This window comes from Macaca thibetana, chromosome 1 (genome assembly GCF_024542745.1).
Source record: "Macaca thibetana thibetana isolate TM-01 chromosome 1, ASM2454274v1, whole genome shotgun sequence".
NCBI lineage: Eukaryota > Metazoa > Chordata > Mammalia > Primates > Cercopithecidae > Macaca > Macaca thibetana.
This window is the reverse complement of record NC_065578.1, coordinates 139846952-139867201: the sequence shown is the minus strand read 5'-3', so window position 1 is coordinate 139867201 and position 20250 is coordinate 139846952. Positions and strand designations below refer to the sequence as shown.

The 20250-nt window shown below is 46.4% G+C and overlaps 1 protein-coding gene across 5 annotated transcripts in view; it reads right to left on the bottom strand.

Annotated features, from left to right (window-relative positions):
* The window catches only part of TLR5 (toll like receptor 5), a 33018-nt gene extending 20172 nt beyond the window's left edge, over positions 1-12846 (bottom strand). For all 5 annotated transcript variants that reach the window (XM_050780004.1, XM_050780015.1, XM_050780034.1 and 2 more), the window contains exons 1-2: positions 12761-12846; positions 2095-2260 (exon numbers count right to left, since the gene is read on the bottom strand). The gene's annotated coding sequence lies outside the window, so the exon portion shown is untranslated. The remainder of the gene's footprint in view (positions 1-2094; positions 2261-12760) is intronic.
* Between the last annotated feature and the right edge of the window lie 7404 nt (positions 12847-20250).

Below are 20250 nucleotides of genomic sequence, written 5' to 3'. Positions count from 1 at the left end.
TGTTGCCAGCACCTAGAATGTAGTATGTTGGCAAATATCTGCTGAATGAATGAATTTGCTCACATCCTGCCTGGTGCCTCCTTCCCTCTTCGTGGCCCTGCAGAAAAGGCTGCTAGGTGCAGAGAGCTCCTCTGCCAATTCTCTGGGTTCCTTGGATGGGCTGGTCTGAGAAGGACTTGGGCAGATTCAGAACAGCCACACGTCACTTGCTTGCTTCTTTCTCTCCCACATGGGCCATCACTTCTCTCCTGTCAGGGAGTGGTTATCTGCTAGTATTACACCATTGCACCATCTGCTTCTGACAGTGAGCTTGTTGCTTCTTCCTTATCTGAACAGAGCTTGAAAAATCATTTTGCATATTTGTAGCATTTCCCCCAAATTCAGAGCATTTAGGGCTATGGCCTTTCTGAGACCCTTCTCACTGGTCAGACACTGCCTCATATTCATCTTTGCTCATGGATCCTCATTTCTATCTTTAGTGTATATATCCTTAAAATCTAACCAGGAGGGTGAGGTCATTCTGGTTTCCTTAATTCCCAGCTGGAGGAAGCCTCAAGCAGGGCATCAATGCTGTTGGCAGCCAGTTCTGTGAATTTCATATCAGGATGCCTCCAGCATCCATTCCCCTTCTTCCAATTCTACAGCCACTGCCCGGCTGCAAGGCTCCACTGCCTCCTCTCTAGATATGGGAGACACCACCTTGCTAGGCTCCCAGAGTAAGCCTGACCCTGATCCTGACACACACACCCCTTGCTATCTGAGGGGGCTTCCTAGGGCATGACTCTGATTAGAAGTCTTCACTGATTCCTCATGCCCATTATCACTCAGACTCTTCAGGATGACCTCAGGGTCCCCACCACAGACTCTAAGCAAATTCTAGAATGGTTGACAGGAGAGGCCCTCGGTGCTTGAACCCTTTCATTTCACAGAGGGGGAAACTCCAGCCACCCTGCCTTCCTGGCTGTATCTACACTGGCGTCCCATCACTGCCTTGTGCTCAACGTCTAACTTGCCATTCTCAGAGTCTGCCCTCCACCTGATCTCTCAGCTTAGGCTGGTCCCAGGGCTTAGAATGCTCGTGCACATCTCATCTGCTCATCCCATTCCAACTGCCCCATTGAAGGCCACCTCAGAGGCCACCTCTGCCATGAGACTTCTACGTGCACTTCTCACACTTCTACGTGCACTAGTTTCTTTTGTTTTGAGGCAAGGTCTCGCTCTGTTACCCAGGCTGGAGTACAGTGGTGCAATCAGGGCTTACTGCAGCCACAACCCCCTGGGCTCAAGTGATGCTTCCACCTCAGCTTCCCAAGTAGTTGGGACTACAGGCTTGCACCACCATGCCCAGCTAATTTTGTTGTTGTTGTTGTTTTTGCTTTGTAGAGACAGGGTTCCACCATGTTGCCCAGGCTGGTCTCGAACTCCTGGGATCCAGCGATCCACCTGCCTCAGCCTCCCAAGTGTTGGGATTACAGGCATGAGCCACCACGCCCGGCCTACATACACTCTTCATCTCCCTCCCCTGGTATTCTGGGTACATCTCCATCATGGCATGTTTATTACATTATGCCTTCTCCACTAGATTGTAAGTCTTGAGGGGCAGGCACTCAGTTTTATTCACACAGGATCCCCCTGTAGTACTTGGCACAACTTAAGTACCCCAGCAATATTTTTCCCCATTAATATTTTGAAGATAGAACTGGGCATGGTGACTCACGCCTGTAATTCCAGCACTTTGGGAGGTCAAGATGGGAAGATTGCTTGAGCCCAGGAGTTCCATACCACCCTGGGCCACACAGTGAGACCTTGTCTCTACAAAAAATAGAAAAATTAGCCAGGCATGCTGGTGTGCACCTGTGGTCTGAGCTCTTTGGGAGGCTGAGGCAGGAGGATCCGCTGAACCTAAGAGTTTGAGGCTGCAGTGAACTATGATCACACTGCTGTATTCCAGCCTGGTCAACAGAGAGACCCTATCTCAAATATACATACATACGTAAGTATATAAATGTACAAATATGTATAAATTTGTATATGTATCTCACACACACACACACACAGATACACACACGATACATTTTTACCAGAAGCACTTACCTCCTTGTCCTAGCAGAAGGGACTTCTAATGTGTTCTTATTCTAGGGGCAGAGGGTCCCCTGGTTGTTTAAAGACTTCAGTTCCTGAGACTATAGGAATCTCATCACAGTGATGGCAGTCAGTATTTTATATTTTGGTGAATCAGGAGAAAGGGCTTTTTGTTTTCCTAAGGAAGAATAGGAAAGCTAATTAAGAAGAAGAAACCAAAAAAATTACGTAGATATTTTTCTATGCCATACAGCAGTTTTCTTGTGGAAGAATTGCAAACTTTCTGTGTATCTCTACTAAATGGAATTTTAACTGGAAAAGATCAAGACCACTTTGCAAATCAAGGTGTACAGAACACCAAGTTTGAAGGGATCTTGAGAAATCTCTGGCCCAGCTTCTGTTCAGAAGGTGGATGCCTAAGTCATTCAGTTCCTCTGGGACCTAAAAATCTCTTCCATGACATTTCTGGGGTCATTTGGTTTCTAAAGACTCAAGAACAAGGATGAGGACAATTCCACCGTCCCTATTGTCCAGTGAGCAGAGAACCTCCAGACAAAACGGTCTGGTGGCTCTCCAGGGACAAATAGAACTAAGGTCACCATCAGAGTGAGACTTCTAAGCAGTACATCTAGGTAAATTATGGCTGTGCTAGAAGACAGCGCACAGTTATTGGATTTCGGGTTTCGGGTGAACGATGTCCTGAAAGTTGAAGAGTTGACTTATACTGCTTTTCATTATTTTATAGATGATTAACGCAGAGAGCTTAAGCACTTGTCTAAGATCTCATATTTATTACATTGTGGAGCTCGGATTTGAATCCAGCTGCAAACTTAGTTGTCACTGTGACCTTTAAACAGAATCAAAATTCAATATGCTGCAAAACATCCACAGGGTCTCAAAGCGAGCTCGGAACCTGAAACGGCCCGGGACCTCCTTGAAACGGTGATTCTGATTCATCAGGGCTGTGGCTGCGGGACCTGAGAGTCTGCATTTCTAACGAGCTCCCAGGTGATGCTGCTGCCGGTCCACTGACCACACTGTTAGCGGTGAGAACCTAAGAGCCTGTGATTCACCTCCCTGCTCATTATTCCCATGCCCATGTGAGCTGCCTCATTCTTCCAGGATGAGGCATGACTAAGATGCTGCACGACTGGTTTTGAGAATGGGCTATACTAATACATTCACTCCCCCCTCCCCATTTTTCTCAGCGCTGAAGAGTGAAGCATCAGAGAGTGCCTCAAAGAAGATTCATGTGAGGCTTTGAGGAGGAGGGGATGGATGGGTCATATCGCTTTACTAGGAGCTAAGGAAACAGGACAGCTTGGGTGCTACGTCTCTGGTTTCAGGAGAGGCGCTTTCCCTGGAGACCAGCAGAGGGCGCACAAGGGGCAGGGACCGAGGGGGAGGAGCCCGCGGAGCTGCGGGGGAGAGTCGAGCGGGGCGGGGAGGAGCTGCAAGCGGTCCTGAGCTGAGCTCCGCTGGGAAGTTCCTATCGCTTGCGCAACAGAGTGCATTTAGACATTTCAATGACAACTAAGTTTGTAGCTAGATTCAAATCCTAACTCCACAGTTTGGTAGGTACGTGAGCTTGGGCAAGTGCTGAACCTCTCTGAGCATCAGTTTACTGCCTATAAAATCACAGCAATAATAGTTTCTACCTCCCACTCCCGCCGCCCCCTACCCCGGCAGCAACAGCCTGCTTCCGGCTTGCAAGGATCCTCCAGTGCCCAAACCAGAGGATCCAGTTACACATGCTTAATACTCCCAACAGTTCTTGCTTGCTGAAGTAGGCAGCCATCATTTACGCAACTACCCCTCACCAGAAACGCCTTCCCTTTAGAACACCACTGAAGTGGAAAGTGAGAGAGGGAAAGGAAATTTCTCAAGGCACTGCGGTGATTTTGTGTTTCTTTAGCATGAGTGGGAAATTACCGGAAAGCTTCCTCTGTTTTCTTTACTATCTTTAGGTGGTAATTCCCAGCATCAGAAAGCAACAAAAACAGCAGCAAGCAAAGGCGCTGATATTCTGAAAATAGTTATGTTGAAAACCCACATGGTTTAGGTACAGAATGGCTTCCCTGTTGTCAGCACATTATAACTCTTTATCACACAATTTTAAAGCATCTGATTGAAAGACATCATTTTGTCTGAGTGATATTAAAAACGAACAACTAGCATAACATTTAAAATCGTCGGGAAAAGGTAGCTCGTCTACAAAGTGAACATCCCTATCTGTCTCCAGGTTCAGACAGCGCCAATATTCTCAATTAGAAAATTAACATCTGAGGCTCCGACATCCTCCCTGGATGCTACTCAGCTAAATCCTGTGTATTGATGAGCAAAGTCAATTGCCAGGAAAGCTGGGCAACTGTAAGATCAGGGAGCTGGAGCAGATGAGAGTAGGGAAGTCCAATATAGCATCCCTGAAAGTAATGACACAGACAATCTGCTAAGCGCTGCAAAAATCATTTGGATTGTGATGTAAATTGGAAACAGTTGTGGTGGGGATGGTGACCGGGGACTTAGGAACCCTATTAAACTGATCGGTTAGACACGGAATAGGAATGTGAAGAGAGAGTATCAAACACTTGAGAACTGTTCTGAGAGGGATGTGTAGTCTGTGCTGGGCTAGCAAAGGCATCAAGAGAAAGTTTCCCAGGCAGATAAAATCCAATGCACCATGCAGCTGCTGGAGACACCCCCTGATGCAAGGTGAACCCTTAAGAGGCTGAGAGGGAAAGGTGGGGGGCACTCAGGCCAGGATGAAGACGCCCTGAGAGGAAGCGATTTCACTGGTGTTGCCTGAGGGACTGTAAGCAGGGACAGGTGAGGCTGGGGAGCGTACCCCTGCTGGAAGCACAGGTCCCCACCCTGTGCCCAGTGTCCTGGGACCCAAAGGAGGTTTATTGCATGTGGAATCTGCCTGGGCAGGCTGCCCAGGGTGGCTGTGCTCCATTCTGAGTCAGGGCAGGGAGTCAGCTAGTTGATTGGGTTCCAACTTGCTAGTGGTGGTTACTTCCAAGATAAATGAGACCATGGCAAAAGTGCTGGGCTGGGAAAGGGTAAATCTCAGTTCTAATCCTCCTTCAGCTACAGTCTGGGTATCCTAGACAAGTCTAACTTTCATTGTCCTCAGTTTCTGCGTATGTATAACGGTAAGTCTGAAATGGAAGCATTTTTACATCCTTGTTAACTCTAAAGTTATCTAAGGAAACTTGCTCAGTATCATCATGACAGCAATCACAGACCAGAGCCAATCCTCCCTGGAGCAGAACATTCCTTCTTCATTCTGGCAAATTTACAAGCCTGTTACACCAGATCTTGAAGACACATAGTGGAAAATGATGTTATTAATGTACCAATGAAAAAAATGCATCCACATATATCCTAGCTTTAAATAGCAACTTTTTCCCCCCTCAAGAAATTACCCTCAGAGGATCTTGTGTCTGTGGCTAGATATTTTGAGATTAGACAACTTTTTTTTCCCCTCTCCTTGTATTTCTACTTTCCTAGGCTCACCTCCACCTCTGTAGCCAGCTCCCTAGTCATTGGCCCAGGGCAGGTACATGTCAGAACCCTTCCAGGAATAGCTTGCAGGTTCTTCTGGCTTCGATTTCCCAAACAGGGCCTTAGGTTGGGACACAAGGCTTTGCCAAGTTGGGGGAAGAGAGGTGGGGGGTGCTGATGGGTAGAAGCAGAGAGGCATGCTTCTAGAAACAGGAAGACAGGAAGGGAAAAGAGGCCTGTGGGTCCCAGGAAGACAGGACTCTGGCAGGACCCCAGTGTTAGCTATGTGGTCTGGAAGCAGTGGGGACTTGCTAGGCAAGACAGGCACAAGAGTGCATTCAGTGGTAACCCGAGTGGACCAGATGGGGGAGCAGGAGACACCTGCACCCATGCCCCTGGGATCTTGGCAATGCATAAAAGATCTGAAATTGTGACACAGTGACACAACCTGGGGTGGTTTCTATGGTTGCCAGCCAGATGAGATGAAGGCTCTAAACCAATATTAATATCTAGAAAATAGAGGAGAGGTAGTATTTTTTGCACATCTGTGCATACTAGAGATTCATACTCACTACCCTTTTGGTTCACAGGTTGGGAAAGAAAATAAAAGGTAGTCTTGAAACTATCCGAACCTAGTTATATCGCTGACCAAGATGAGGAGGAATCTCAGACCCCAGAAACTCAGGACTAAAAGTGGCTTTCGATTTTGCCTTTATTATGGTCTTCTGAGTTCAAATCCAGACAGTTTCCCTGACTATAAAATGGGATGGTTATGAAGAGTAAATGAGATGGGACACATAGCTTATATTTTTTGGTCCCTTGCAATACTTTGCATGTGGCAGATTACTTGTTGACTATCAAATTATTTACTATTTTTTAATTTCTTTCTTTCTTTTTTTTTTTTTTTTGAGACAGAGTCTCACTCTGTCACCCAAGTTAGAGTGCAGTGGTGTGATCATGGTGCAGCCTCGAACTCCCCCGGGTCAGGTGATCCTCCCACCTCAGCTTCCCAAGTAGCTGGGGCTACAGGCACATGCTACCATGCCCAGCTAATTTTTCTATTTTCTGTAGAAGCAGGTCTCGCCATGTTGCCCAGGCTGGTCTCGAACTCCTGGGATCAAGAGATTTGCCCGTCTCAGCATCCCAAAGTGCTGGGATTACAGGCGTGTGCCACTGTCCCTGGCCTTATTGACTATTAAAGCTAGTTCAACCCACAGTGAACCTGGGTCCAGAGAGATGCCTGGTTTGGTGACTGTGGACAAGCCACGTCGTCAGTAGCATCAGGACTATGAATGTTGTAGTAGTGTCAGGAACATGAACATCAATCTATGGTAAAATACAAACTTATTTATCTTGAATTTAGCATAGTGCTTTAAGTGCATGGACCCTGAAGACAGATATGTTGAGCTTGAATACTGGTTCACCATTTACTCCTCATAGGTACTCAGAATAGTCTCTAGCTCAGAGTTAAGTGCTATCTATGCATTTGCTGTTATTGCTGGTGTTATTAATTTGTGCACAGTAAAACAGAAAATGCCTGACTAGCACTATTAGGAAGCAAAGTTGTTTGGAGGTGTTTGAGAGAAGCTTATTACAGGCCAGTGAGGTGAGAACAAATCATTTCAGTGTTGCAACACCCTGTCACTGGATTTAGCAATACCATGACTTTGGCAATTCCCCAGAAAGAAAGTTCTATGGGACACTTGCAGGGGAGGGGAAAGCAGGATAGGAAGGTTTAAATGAAATATAACCAATGTGAACAATATAAATATTTATCCATATTCCTTTAGCATAAATGAGCTCCTTCCCTAGTGTGATCAAAGGCAGGCAGATCTCTCTTACCATAAAACAAACAGAACGTCTTCTCTTGAGCAGATCATTCCTTCCTTCTTTCTTTTACGGCCAAATTCCTCAGACAAGAAGTCTAAAAACTCCACCCAACATTTCCACTGCCCAGTAACTCAGTAACTAGCCTCTCTTTAACCTCCTCAGGTCTTTTTTTTTTTTTTTTTTTAGACCAGGTCTCATTGCATCACCCAGACTGGAGTGAAGTGGTACGATCGGAGCTCACTGCAGCCTTGAACTCCTGGGTTCAAGTGATCCTCCCACCTCAGCTTCTGGAATAGCTGGGGCTATAGGCATGCACCACCATGCTCAGATAATTTTTGTGTGTGTGTAGGGGGCTGTCTCACTATGCTGCCCAGACTGGTCTTGAACTCTTGGTTTCAAACAATCCTCCTGCCTTGGCCTCCCAAGGTATTACAGGCATGAACCACTGTACCTAGCCTCTTTTCTTTTTTGAATCTCCTAGTGGTGTGTGTGTGTGTGGTTTGGTGTTTTGTTTTTTGCTTTTTTAGCATTGGGCAGTTTTGGCCACATATTTCTTCTTGAAATATCTCTTCCTTTGGCTTCCTTGATTTTTTCTCTATCTTTCTGTCATTCTATTTTCCAACAGATCCTTTTCTTTTTCCAACTCCCATGGCTTCCAGGTTTCCCCAAGACTTTGTTCTCTGCTTTAGGCTTCTTCCCTCAGTGACCACATTTGCTTTCACAAGTTAAACTGTCACCACTAAGCTCCCAAAATCTTTCTCTAGGCCCGACCTCACCTGTACTCAAAGGTGTGTTTCAGTTGACTCTAGAACATTTCCATTTTGTCATCAGACTCAACATGTCTCAAAGTGACTTAATATTTTTTGAAAATCCTCCAGGAAACAAAAACATTTTTGCATAGTACTCAGAGACATATAAGCAGACCTCTCCCCAGGCCAGGGAATCCTACCCCTGTAGGACACCATCTCCACCTGCCTCATAGGTTTTAAGGAACCTTGTCCCTTACTCTTTGATATGGTTTGGCTGTGTCCCCACCCAAATCTCATCTTGAATTGTAGCTCCCATAATTCCCACGTGTTGTGGGAGGAACTCAGTGCGAGGTAATTGAATCATGGGGGCAAGTCTTTCCCGTGCTGTTCTTGTGATAATGAATAAGTCTCAAGAGATTTGATGGTTTTATAAATGGGAGTTCCCCTGCACATGCTGTCTTGGCTGCTGCCATGTAAGATGTGACTTTGCTCCTCCTTGCCTTCCACAATGATTGTGAGGCCTCCCCAACCATGTGGAACTGTGAGTCAATTAAACTTCTTTCCTTTATTAATCATTCAGACTCAGGTATATCTTTATTAGCAGTCTAAGGACAGACTAATACACTCTTTTTATATAACTAATCACCAAATTCTAGTTTTCCCCTTCCAGATGTCTCTAGATTTGTCCTTCTTTTGATATTTTTACCACCCTGTTTCAGCCTGCCATCCAGTGCACACTTATTGGACACCATCTCCTAGGAACAACATTAGCCGATGGGGGATATATCAAGGATTAACCCAATCCCTGCCTTCAGGGAGCTAACCAGCAGGGAGATGGTCAAGTAAACAGCAGCCAGAAGAGGGTGTGGTAAATGCTGTTAGAGGCTGTGCAGGGTGCTACGGAGCACAGAGAACTTGAAAACCCAGCCTGAGGGGCCTCTGCACATAGAGGATTCAGATCTGGAGTCTTAATGATCAGGAATTAGCTGGGGAGAGCAGTAGGCATTCCTGGTCAAGGCTGCCAAACAGCATGGACAAAGGAGAAGAGACAGCCCAGGCCTGGGGAGCTACCTGGGGCTGGAGTGGCTCAGAAGGTAGATTTGTGGGTTCAAGGTGGGAGCTGGGGGAAGATGAGGCTAAAGAGGATATGCTGGGGGCAGAATTCTACAGTGAAGGCAATAGGGGGTGCTATGAGTTTTGAGCACCACCACTGCATTGCACTCAGACTCCTCAAGGCCTCTGGGAATTGGCTCCATGTAATTTATCTAATCTGAGACTCTCTATAACACATAACCCATGCCGTCTACTCCAAGTTGGTAGGGCACTTCACCGTTACCTATAAGGACTTGAATTTCAATCAAGAATCATTTATCAAATGCCTCTTATGTGCCAGACACCAAATTTGGCTCAGGGGAGCCCTAGGTAAGTGAGACACAGATCTGCTTCAATGAGTGGGTCAAAGACCCCTTAACTCCTATGGACAATACAGAGCTTCAAAGAGGTCTATGCAAGGACTAATGGAGGACAAAGGAAAAACCCTCCAATTCTGCTCAAAAACTCGGATAGGGGCCTGCCAGGGAAGTCTTCACTGGAGAAGGTGTCATTTGAGCTGCTTCTTAAAAACTGTAGAGGATTGCTCAGCAGAGCATTTTGAGCATAGGAGAGTAGGCATAAAGTGAAGGAGGCACACAAAAAACGCATGGTCAGGCCGGGCGCGGTGGCTCATGCCTGTAATCCCAGCACTTTGGGAGGCCAAGGCAGAGGGATCACCTGAGGTCAGGAGTTCAAGACCAGACTGGCCAACATAGTGAAATCCCGTCTCCACTAAAAATACAAAAATTAGCTGGGCATGGTGGTACGTGACTGTAGTCCCAGCTACTCGGGAGGCTGAGGCAGGAGAATTACTTGAACCCAGGAGGCGGAGGTTGCAGTGAGCCAAGATCACACGAATGCACTCCAGCCTGGGTGACAGAGTGAGACTCTATCTCAGAAAAAAAGAAAAAAAAAGAAAAAAAAAAGCCATGGTTAGAATGCTATAAGAAGGGCAGTATGACTGGGTGCAGGAAGAGAGTGGCAGGACCCACAGCCAGAATTCCTGGAAGGCAGGAATTTGGATTGGCTCTGGGCAGCAAGTGCCTTTGGTTATTGTGAGTTTCATATATCCTCATGCTTCCTTTCCTGGGCCTGGCCCAGCCCTTGATGGTCATTCTTAAGTCAACCTGAACACCAGCTGGCTCTGTGAAGCTCTCTCTTCCTTTCCCAGTCAGTCCACACTAGCTGTCTTCTTTGAGCTAGCAGATGCTGCCACATACTTTCGCACTTAATTGCTCTCTAATTGTTTCACAGGTGCTGGTTTTGTCGTCCCACTTAGACCTAGGAACTTCTGGACAGCAGGGACTGTGCCTCAGACTTGGGTTTGTCCCAGAGACACTATACGCTGAAGACACTATACGCTGTGGCTCACACATTAAAGGACCAAGGCTGGGAATCACTCAAGCTTCGGGAAATCTGATGGAAGCTTTGGATCTGCCTTCTGCATTCTTTCCCACAATGTTAGGAGTGAAACAAACACATCTGGGTGCAGTAACTGGACACTGCAGTGCTGTCTGCTGTCTGAGTCTGTCAGCATACAGAAACAAACAAACAGGAGAGTTTTGCTTTCAACACTCAGCAGAGCCAAACTTCCTGATGCACAGGAATGAACAACGGAGGCACTGTTCTGGAAACACCTTCCTCCAGAGAGGTGCTTCCTCCTCAGGAACAACATCAAAAACCTGGCAGGGCTGATTTTACATTCAGACAATGGCACCTACATGCTTTTTGCTTTGCTCAGAGCTGTAAATGTCCAAAGAGGTGATCCTCTGCCATCATTTTGGAAGGAAGAATCAGTCAGACTGATAATTAGGCCCATATGCACAGACATGGTCATACTGACTGTTGAAATTTAGATTATTTTTGGCCCAGTGCAGTGGCTCACACCTGTAATCCCAGCACTTTGGGATGCTAAGGCAGGCGGATCACCTGAGGTCAGCAGTTGGAGATCAGCCTGACCAACATGGTGAAACCCCGTTTCTACTAAAAATACAAAAATTAGCCAGGCATGGTGGTAGGCATCTGTAATCCCAGCTACTTGGGAGGCTGAGGCAAGAGAATCGCTTGAACCTGGGAGGCAGTGGTTTCTGTGAGCTGAGATCGCGCCACTGCACTCCAGCCTGGGCGGCAGAGCGAGACTCTGTCTCAAAAAAAGAAAAAAAAGTGCGTGTATATATATATATAATTTTTGTACTGCTTGGTAATTAGCTTTAGCCCGGTCCCTCCTCTGGGACCTCCCCTGGAATTTCCTCACAATCCAGTAACTGAATAATTAGCATCTAGCTCCACAGAACTTTTCCCAGGGCTCTGCTCCAGGGCTTCCCTTCTGACTGGCTGTGCATGACACACTGGGAATTGTTTTCTGCCCACAGGAACAAGGATGAAGTGAGTCAAGGAGTCCAAGAGATCTTGGACACACTTTTCAGAATTCAGAGGGGATGGGTAAATGCAGGAGAAAACTGATGAAACCACACAGGCCCTGCAAGAGCCTGACTGCTCCGGCAGGGTAGCTACCCCTAGCATTAGCGGGGAGTCACCAACGCCTCTTTCAGGCACTGAGCAAGAGGGCGGCATTACAGAGGTACCTGCCGTCCAAACAGAGCATCTCATTGATTAGGTCACTGCTCAGCAACAGTATCTGAAGGACACTGGAGTTACTCTGCTTGTTGGCAATTCACGGTGCTGGACGGACGTGCTCCTAACACTAGGTAACAACACCGCTCTCCCTCCTCCCGGAGAAAGTCGCAGCCATTGATTCCCACCCAACAGGGCCTCAGCGCCTTCCCGGGGCAGCACCCTCACTCCCGCGACCATCAATCACCCAAGCCACAGCATGGTCCCAGTCCCACCCTCGCCCCTTAGGACATGGTTTTCCAATTGTGTTTTCACAGGAGCATGGCCACTGGGCGATGATCTTCACGGGCAGGCTTTTTTTTTTCCCCCTCTCAACATAAAGGCGGCAATATTTACCACGGAGTCTTGGCCAGGGTGCACTGCCTGGTGCTGTGGGGTGGGGTGTTTAGGGCCTTTTGTTGAGCAGCTCAGTGACTTTCTGGGATTTCTACAGCCCTGCTGGAGGTGGCCCTCTGTCTCCCTTCTCCAAGGAAGAAAGTGGGGACAAGCCACCTGCCTCTTCCACAGGGTAGAGGCGAGAGTGACAGTGAGACAGCACAAGAGGGACCCGCTCTGTTTCAAGGAGAGGATGTGGGTGACTTCGTCACTGCCGAGATCTCCTCGTCTCCAATCTGTCAGGCACAGGGCACCCACATGACACCCTCACGCCGTCCCCGGGCCGACAGACCCCACGTCTCGCGGGTGCCGCAGGGCAGAGAGCGCCGCCTAGTGAGGCGGCGCGAGTTGGACATAGATTGTAAAATAGACCGGGACAGACGGGGGGAGGGCGGAGAGGCGTCCGACCGCCGCAGGCAGCCGCGTCCCCGCCCCGCGCCGCCTACGACTTAGGGCCCCCGGCCCGTCCCCTGCCGCTGCAGGGCGCTCACCTCTGGGACGCCTCCCCGCGCCGCCCGCGCCTCGTCTGGCTACTCCCGGCCGCAGAAGCTGCGCCCTTGCTCGGGCTCCACAAAGCCCCGCGGCCCCGCCCACAGAAGGGCCCGCCCACCGGCGAGGCCACGCCCCCGTCTCGGCCACGCCCCAGCACGGGGAAGGATTTTCTCCCAGGGCTGTGAGAGGCGAGGCCCGAGGAGAAGACGCGGAGGTTTTGCTTCGGTCTCTGCAGACTCCCACAATGTCCATCGAGATCACACAGGCCAGCATTGCCCCTTCCCATTCTCTCCTCATCGTGCAGAGAAGGAAACTCAGGCCGAAAACCTGAAGTGTTGTCCGAAAGCACAGCCAGGCCAAAGAGAAGCACCATCCCATGTTCTCCGACTGCCAATCCGGTGCTTCTTCAGCTAGGCTAAACTTCAGGCTAAAATGTGAAGATCACAGTGACACATTCTTGCCAGCAGAATCTACTGCATATGTTTGGGAGCTGGGGTGTTTGGAAGCTCCGATTTTGTGTGGAGGACCCAAGAGAGAAGACAGACCCTTCCTGTCCTATAAGAACAGTGGTTTTTTTGCCCTAACTTATCTTTTCCTTTTTCACACCCCCTCTGCCTTTGAGGTTTGCTGAAACTTTCAGGAAAAGGAACGTGTCAAAAGAAAGAAATGGACACCCCAGAGGCCCTGCAACCATAGGGTTAAAAGAAGGTAGCCTTATGAGAAAGCGGTGGAGTGACTTTCTGGGGTGAAATCTAGTTCAAGGACAGAAATACACTGTCTTGAGTTAAGACTAGTGGTGGGGGAAGCCTGGGGGTGGGGTGCAGACTGCAGGCGGAGGAGCTCCCTGCCACCTGCCACATAGGGTGTAATCACAGAGCTGCTGACACTCCCCACTCACTGCCTGGAGGAGCTTGGCGGTGGAATCGGGCAAGGCGGGAAAGATAGGTGTAAAACAAAGCCAGGCACTTAATTACAGCACAAAGATCTCATTATAGAGTCTTCTCAGCTCCCCTCCTCGGCTGGCAGCTTGAAGCCTGAGTGACAAATTGCCTAAGTAGGTCTCCAAGGGCTGCATATAGAGGGATGAAACCACTTCCCCGCCCACCCGAACCCCACTGCGGGGGCTGTGGAGAGGGAGGAGGTGTTCACACTCTGGCATATGCAGGGGGCAGCGGGAAGGTCTGTAAGGGCACCTTGAAAGCAGTAAGAGCTGAAAGCCACGGTGGCCCTAGCTTAACATAAATAACACCTTGCTGGGGCAAGCCCAGCAAGGTTCCCTCTTTTGGTAGTGGAACCGAGGGCAAGGTTGGAGACAGCTTGACGGGTGGCACTGTTTATTCTGCATCATAGGTGGACGCTTAGCAGGGGTCTGGCTTATCATGGAGCTTTGCGAATATGTGGGAGACAGGAGCCTTCCAGGCGGTGTTATGGCCTCCCAGGGGCTTCCAAAGCCCCCCTTCCCATGGTGGCATCTGGCTTTGGACACTGTTTTCTGTCACTGACCTCCAGGGACTCATGTCACACCTGGAAGAACTTTTAGATTCTGTCTGCCTGGCCATGTCTTCCAACAGCCGAAATCATTGAGGAAGATGACAACTTCTACCTGAACAGCCAGGACAGCTTAGGATCTTCTCACATGCGGCCCTTGAAATGCACTTGCATTATTTTTCTCCAGTATATTCAGGGGAAGGGGCTGGTGATCAAAGCTTTTACTGAGCAGGGACAGAAGGGTTGTCACTTGCTTTTTTCTCCACTGAAACCTAGAGTAGCGCACACATCCTCAGAGTGCTATGTGGTGCTCACAGGCAGAGCCCTGCCAGAGGTTCCTGTCATTCCCATATGTTCAACCTTCAATGTCTTCCCTATGAACTACAAACGAAATTTATATTCTAGATCAAAACCCCATTGTCTAGCCCCCGACAACTTCTCTAGGTTTGTCTGCTCCCAGTCCCCAACTCCCAGGCCCCAGCCTCAGCAGCTGCCTTCCGCTTGCCTAAGGTCTTCACGCATGCTGTTTCTTCTGCCTGGAATGCCCTTTCTCCATGACTCTGTGTGGCTCACTCCTACCCACCTTTTAGTGTTCCCTCTAATGTAACTTCTTCAAAGAGAACTTCCATAAGTCTTCTATCTAAATTAGGTCCCTCCCATTATTCTTTCTCTTTATAACCTGTTTTTTTCCTTCACAACTCTCATTTCAATTTATGATTTTACATGGACCTGTTTATTGGTTCAAGGTCAGTCTGTCCTTCATCCTTAATAGATTTAAAGACTGTAAGCCTCATGAGGGTAGGGGCCATATCTGATTTGTTCACTTCAAATCAGTATCTGACAAATGTCTCCTGATAAATATTTATTGATGAATGAATGAATGAATTATATTAGCAATTTTTATCTTAAAGGATAAAATTAGAACCCAATAAACTTGTAAACATAAGCAGTAGTGACTATTTCTATTAAGAAAGGTAGCAACCAAAACAAGTATTTAAGGAAATACAAATACCAAGGTTTATTAGGTACTTCTTAAAATTAACCATCCATTCAGCAAATTGATATTAAGCTTCCATAGCCCTTGTGCTTCTTGCCAGAAATACAAATCTAAATATGATCTGGCTCTCAGGAGCTTGCAGCCTGGGGGAGTGGGGGTGGACATGTAAATAAATGGTTACAGTGTAATTTGATAAATGCTGCAATAATAAATGTATCTAACTCTGCCTGGAAGTGCCTACATCTGGGACTTGGCAAAAAAGAAAAAGATGACTTTGTCACCTGGACAGGACAGAGGGAGGGCATTCTGGGCAGGAGAGGAATAAAGGAATGCGACTCATTTGGGGAACTGCCAGTGGTTTGGTAAATGGAGTGCAGGTTGTGTGAAGGATGAAGGTGGGTAAAGAGATAGGCAATTGCCAGATCACATGTTCATGCACATGTGTTCTATTGAGGAGTTTGGACTATGCCCTGGCTCCCCATGGGGCTTGGGGATCCACTGCATGGTGTTAAGCAATAGAGTGGCACCACACCTTCATGTTTATATACAAGAAGTTATAACCTTAATGGTAGTGTGTAGAATGAATGGAAAAGGGAATGGGATGGTTAGCAGAAAGTAAGCCCAGTTAGGAGGCTACTGCAATTGTCTAAGCAAAGATAATAAGAGTCTAAATTAGAGGAGTGGCATTCATTCATTTCTGTTGATATATATTATTTGATACTTAGTTGTTTGATGATAAATATTTTTTGATGCTTAAAATATATTTTGATGCTTAATATTATACCCTACCCCATGCTAGGTGGTAGGGTATAATATTAATAGTCAATATTTATTGAGTGCTTACCATGTGCCCTGTTCTTTTCTAAGTACTATACATGCATGAACTGATTCAACCCTTACCACAACCCTATGAATCAGTACTATCATCATCCTCCATTTTACCAATGGGGAAACTGAGGGAGAAGAGGTCATGTAACTTCCACTTCCTTAGATAGCTAATAATTGATGGAGTCAGGATTTGAATCAGGTAATTGGGCTCCAAAATTCATGCTGTTAAGCACTATCCCCTACTGATATTGTGGTAATGAACAAGCTGGACAAGGTCCCTGGTCTCATGGAACTTACATTCTGACACTGGAGATGTAGAGGAGGAGACAGAATGGGGCAAGGTTTAGATCGTAGAATCAGAAACACGGGATCCTTATAAGAGAAAGAGCAGTCAGGGCAAATTCACAAGACACTGGCTTTGTGATTGGTGGATAGTTGTGTCAGTCATGGAGTTAGGAAATACAAGTTACAGGTGGTAGCGTGGCGGAAGGTGAACGTGGAGGGATGAGTTCAGTTTGGGGTAAATTGGTGTTGGACTGACTGTGGGATATGGAGGTGGAGCCATCAAGTGAGCAGTTGAAGTCATGTGTCCAGAGCATAGAAAAGATGTTTATATGGAGACAATAGTGGGGGATCAAGAGGGGTGGACAGCTGGAGACATAGGTGGAAAACAATAGCCAGAAGACAGGCTTAGTCCAAGAGTTCATAAAGGAAAAGATTGATAAATTCAACTGCCTTAAAATGAAGATCTTGTGTTCATCAAAAGACATATTTAAAAGAATAAAAAGATAGGAAACAAAACCGGAGAAGATGCTTGCAACACATGTAACTGCCACAGCCCAAGCATCCAGATTATCTTCAGAACTCATACAAATCAGAAAGAAAAGTCAAGAGAAAAATGGACAAAAGATTCAAGCAGATACTTCATAAAAGAGGAAATACAAGATGACCTATGAATAAATGAAAAAGTGCCAAACCTCACTAGTAATCTTAGAAATGCAAATTAAATCTATAATACATCACATATTACATAAATCATACTGCCAAAAATAAAATGTCTGATAATAAAAAGTGTTGGTGATGATATGGAGCAAACAGAATTCTCACTTGTTGCTAGTAGGAATGTGAATTTGTGTAACCACTTGGGAAAAGTTTGGCATTGTCATGGAAAGTTGAGGATTCACATGCCCTAAGATCTAGAAACTCCATGCCTAGGTGCAAAACCTGATATGCATATATCACAATATACATACAGAAATCTGTAAGGCAGCATTGTTTGTTATATCCTTTGTACCAGACAGCTTCTATGATGGCTCCCTAAGATTTCTGCTTCCTGGTATTCATGCCTTTCTGTAATCTTCTCTCCTTAAGTGTGAACTGGACCTAGGGACTTCTTCTAACAAATAGTGCATGACAAAATTGATGGGATATCACTTCTGAGATTAGATTACAAAAGGATGTGACTTCTGCCTTGCTCACACTCTCTCTCTGGCCCTCTTGCTTGCTTGCTGTCATGAAGCTGGCTGCCACATTGTCAGCTGCCCTATGGAAGGACCCATATGGCAAGGACTCAAGGGAGGCCTCCTGCCAACAACTGGTGTGGGACTGAAGCCATCAGTCTAACAGCCTGTGAGAAAATGGTTCTGGCCAACAACCACTCAATCACTTGAGTGAATTTAGCATTGAATCACCCCCCGCTCAAGCCTTAAGATGAGACCATAGCCCCAGCTAACACCTTGATTACAGTCTTGTGAGAGACCAGAGCCAGAGGACCCAGCCAGGCCATGCCTGGAGTCTCAGTCTACAGAAACTGTCACATAATACATGGTGTTTTAATCCATTATGTTTTGGCATGATTTGCCACACAGCAATAGATAACTAATACAAATCACCAAACTAGAGATCCCTCAAATGTCCATCAAAAGTAGAATGGATAAGCTGGGTTGGGCTCAGTGTCACAGGCGTGAGCCCAGGAGTTCAAGATTGTAGTGTGCAATGATCACACCTAGGAATAGCCACTTCACTCCAGCCTGGGCAGCATAGTGAGAGCCAAACTCTACAAAATAAAAAATTAAAATTAAAAATAAAAAAATTTCAAGTAGAATGGATAAATAAATTGCTGATCAATAATGGTCATATAATGGAGCATTAGACATTGGAAAGGCTATCCAGCAACATGGATGAAACATACAAACATATGTTCAGCAAAAGAATGAAGACTCAAAAGAATAGGTAAATGTTACTTCATTTATATAAAATTCAGAAACAGGTGAAGCTAAATTATATTGTTTAGGCACACATAAGTAGGTGATGAAACAATTTTAAAAGATCAAGAAATTGATTATTGCAGAAGTCAGGGTGGCCAAAGGAAGGAAGCATTATGGGGAAAAAGGCCCAGGGGTCTTTTCAGGGCGGGGGAATGTTCTGTTTCTTGGCCTAGGGAATGGTTACATAAGGGTTTGCTTTATGATTGTTCATGACAATGTGCAGTTATATTTGATGCACTTTTATATATGTGTAATATATTTCACATTTGAAAAATTACAAAACAGAGAAAAAAAGAACCAAAGAATGTAGAAAGAAAAAAACAGGAGAAATATCAAAAGAGAGGAACTGGAGTCATTGAATGAATTTCAAGGTGGGAGTGGTCAACGGTGCCAACTCTTCTAGAGTCAAATACCAAAAGGAGTGAAGTTTCCCCATTGGATGCGACAAGTTGCTGGTTTGCAGACATGATTCTGAGATGGCCCTCGAGATTCCCGTCTTTGGCACCCCTCTCCATTTTTATGGGGGGATCTGTGACTATAATGGGATCATTACTCCCTTGATTAGGTGCTGTTATGTAAGACTCCATTCGAGCAGGCTGTCTAGCAATTCACGGCTGGCCTCAAAGAAGCAAATGGCCATGTTATGAACTATTTACTTCAGGTCCTGGCCATGTGGCCCCCTTCAAAGGCTAAGAGTGACTCTCACCAAGCAGCAGTGATCAAATAGGATGTCATTTCTACAGCTGCAAGGAACTGGTTTCTGCCAACAATCCCAAGCTCCACAAGAAATTCAGCCCAGCAAACACCCTGATTTCAACCTGTAAGACTCTGAGCAGAGACCCCAGCTACACTATGCCTGGATTCCTGACCCCTTGTAACTGTGAGATAATAAATGGCTATTGTTTTATGTCAATAAATTTCTTGTATTTTTTTATGCAATAGGAGAAAATAAATATAGCAGGTCATCAATGACCTAAGGGTAGAGTGGGTAACAGAGATCGTGTGAAGCCTTTAAAATAGGATTATGACATACCTTCCCTAACCCGTTGTCCTTCTGCCTGGATTTAATAAAGCCTCCTTCACTTTGTTACCTGGCACATGTGGCTCAAATCAATCTCGACTTCCACCCTGTGCTGCCGTAGCACCTCATTCATGTCATTGGCTATGCTTTTCACCTTGAATCTAAATTCGATCCTGTTCACTGTCCCTGCCAGGCTGTGAGCTCCAAGAAAGCAGGACTCTTTCCAGAGTTTTCTTTTCTTTCCTTCCTTCCTTCCTTCCTTCCTTCCTTCCTTCCTTCCTTCCTTCCTTCCTTCCTTTCCTTTCCTTCCTTCTTTCTTTCTTTCTTTCTTTCTTTCTTTCTTTCTTTCTTTCTTTCTTTCTTTCTTTCTTTCTTTCTTTCTTTCTTCTCTTTCTTTCTTCTCTCTTTCTCTCTTTCTTTCTTTTTCTTTCTTTTTCTTTCTTTCTTTCTTTCTTTCTTTCCTTCCCCCTGGCTCTGGGTATGACACATGATGAATGCTCAATAAGTGTTGACCAAAGGAGAGACCAAAAGAAGGGCGAAGACTCCTGGCTCTTCATCATGCCCATGGGAACCATGCTTTGGGGATGTCAGGAGTGGACATTCTTTGTGGCAGCTTCAGGCTTCTGGGGTTCTGTGGTGCCACTGATAAGTCATGTAATTTGAAAGCCCTGGAAGAACCTGTGGGTGACTGTGGTTGTCCCCCCTACAGGCCCAGTTGGCTGTACTCCATGGAAAAGGAGCCCACAGAGAGGACAGCTGGGATGGCCTTGTCTACCGCTGGCCTCAGATCTGAAGAGTGAATGTTTCTAATAGCCTCTTGGCACGGTTATTTTAGAGTTCCTCAGTACTGTCAATTACTTGAGAGTGTGAAACAGTTGGAGGACTCAG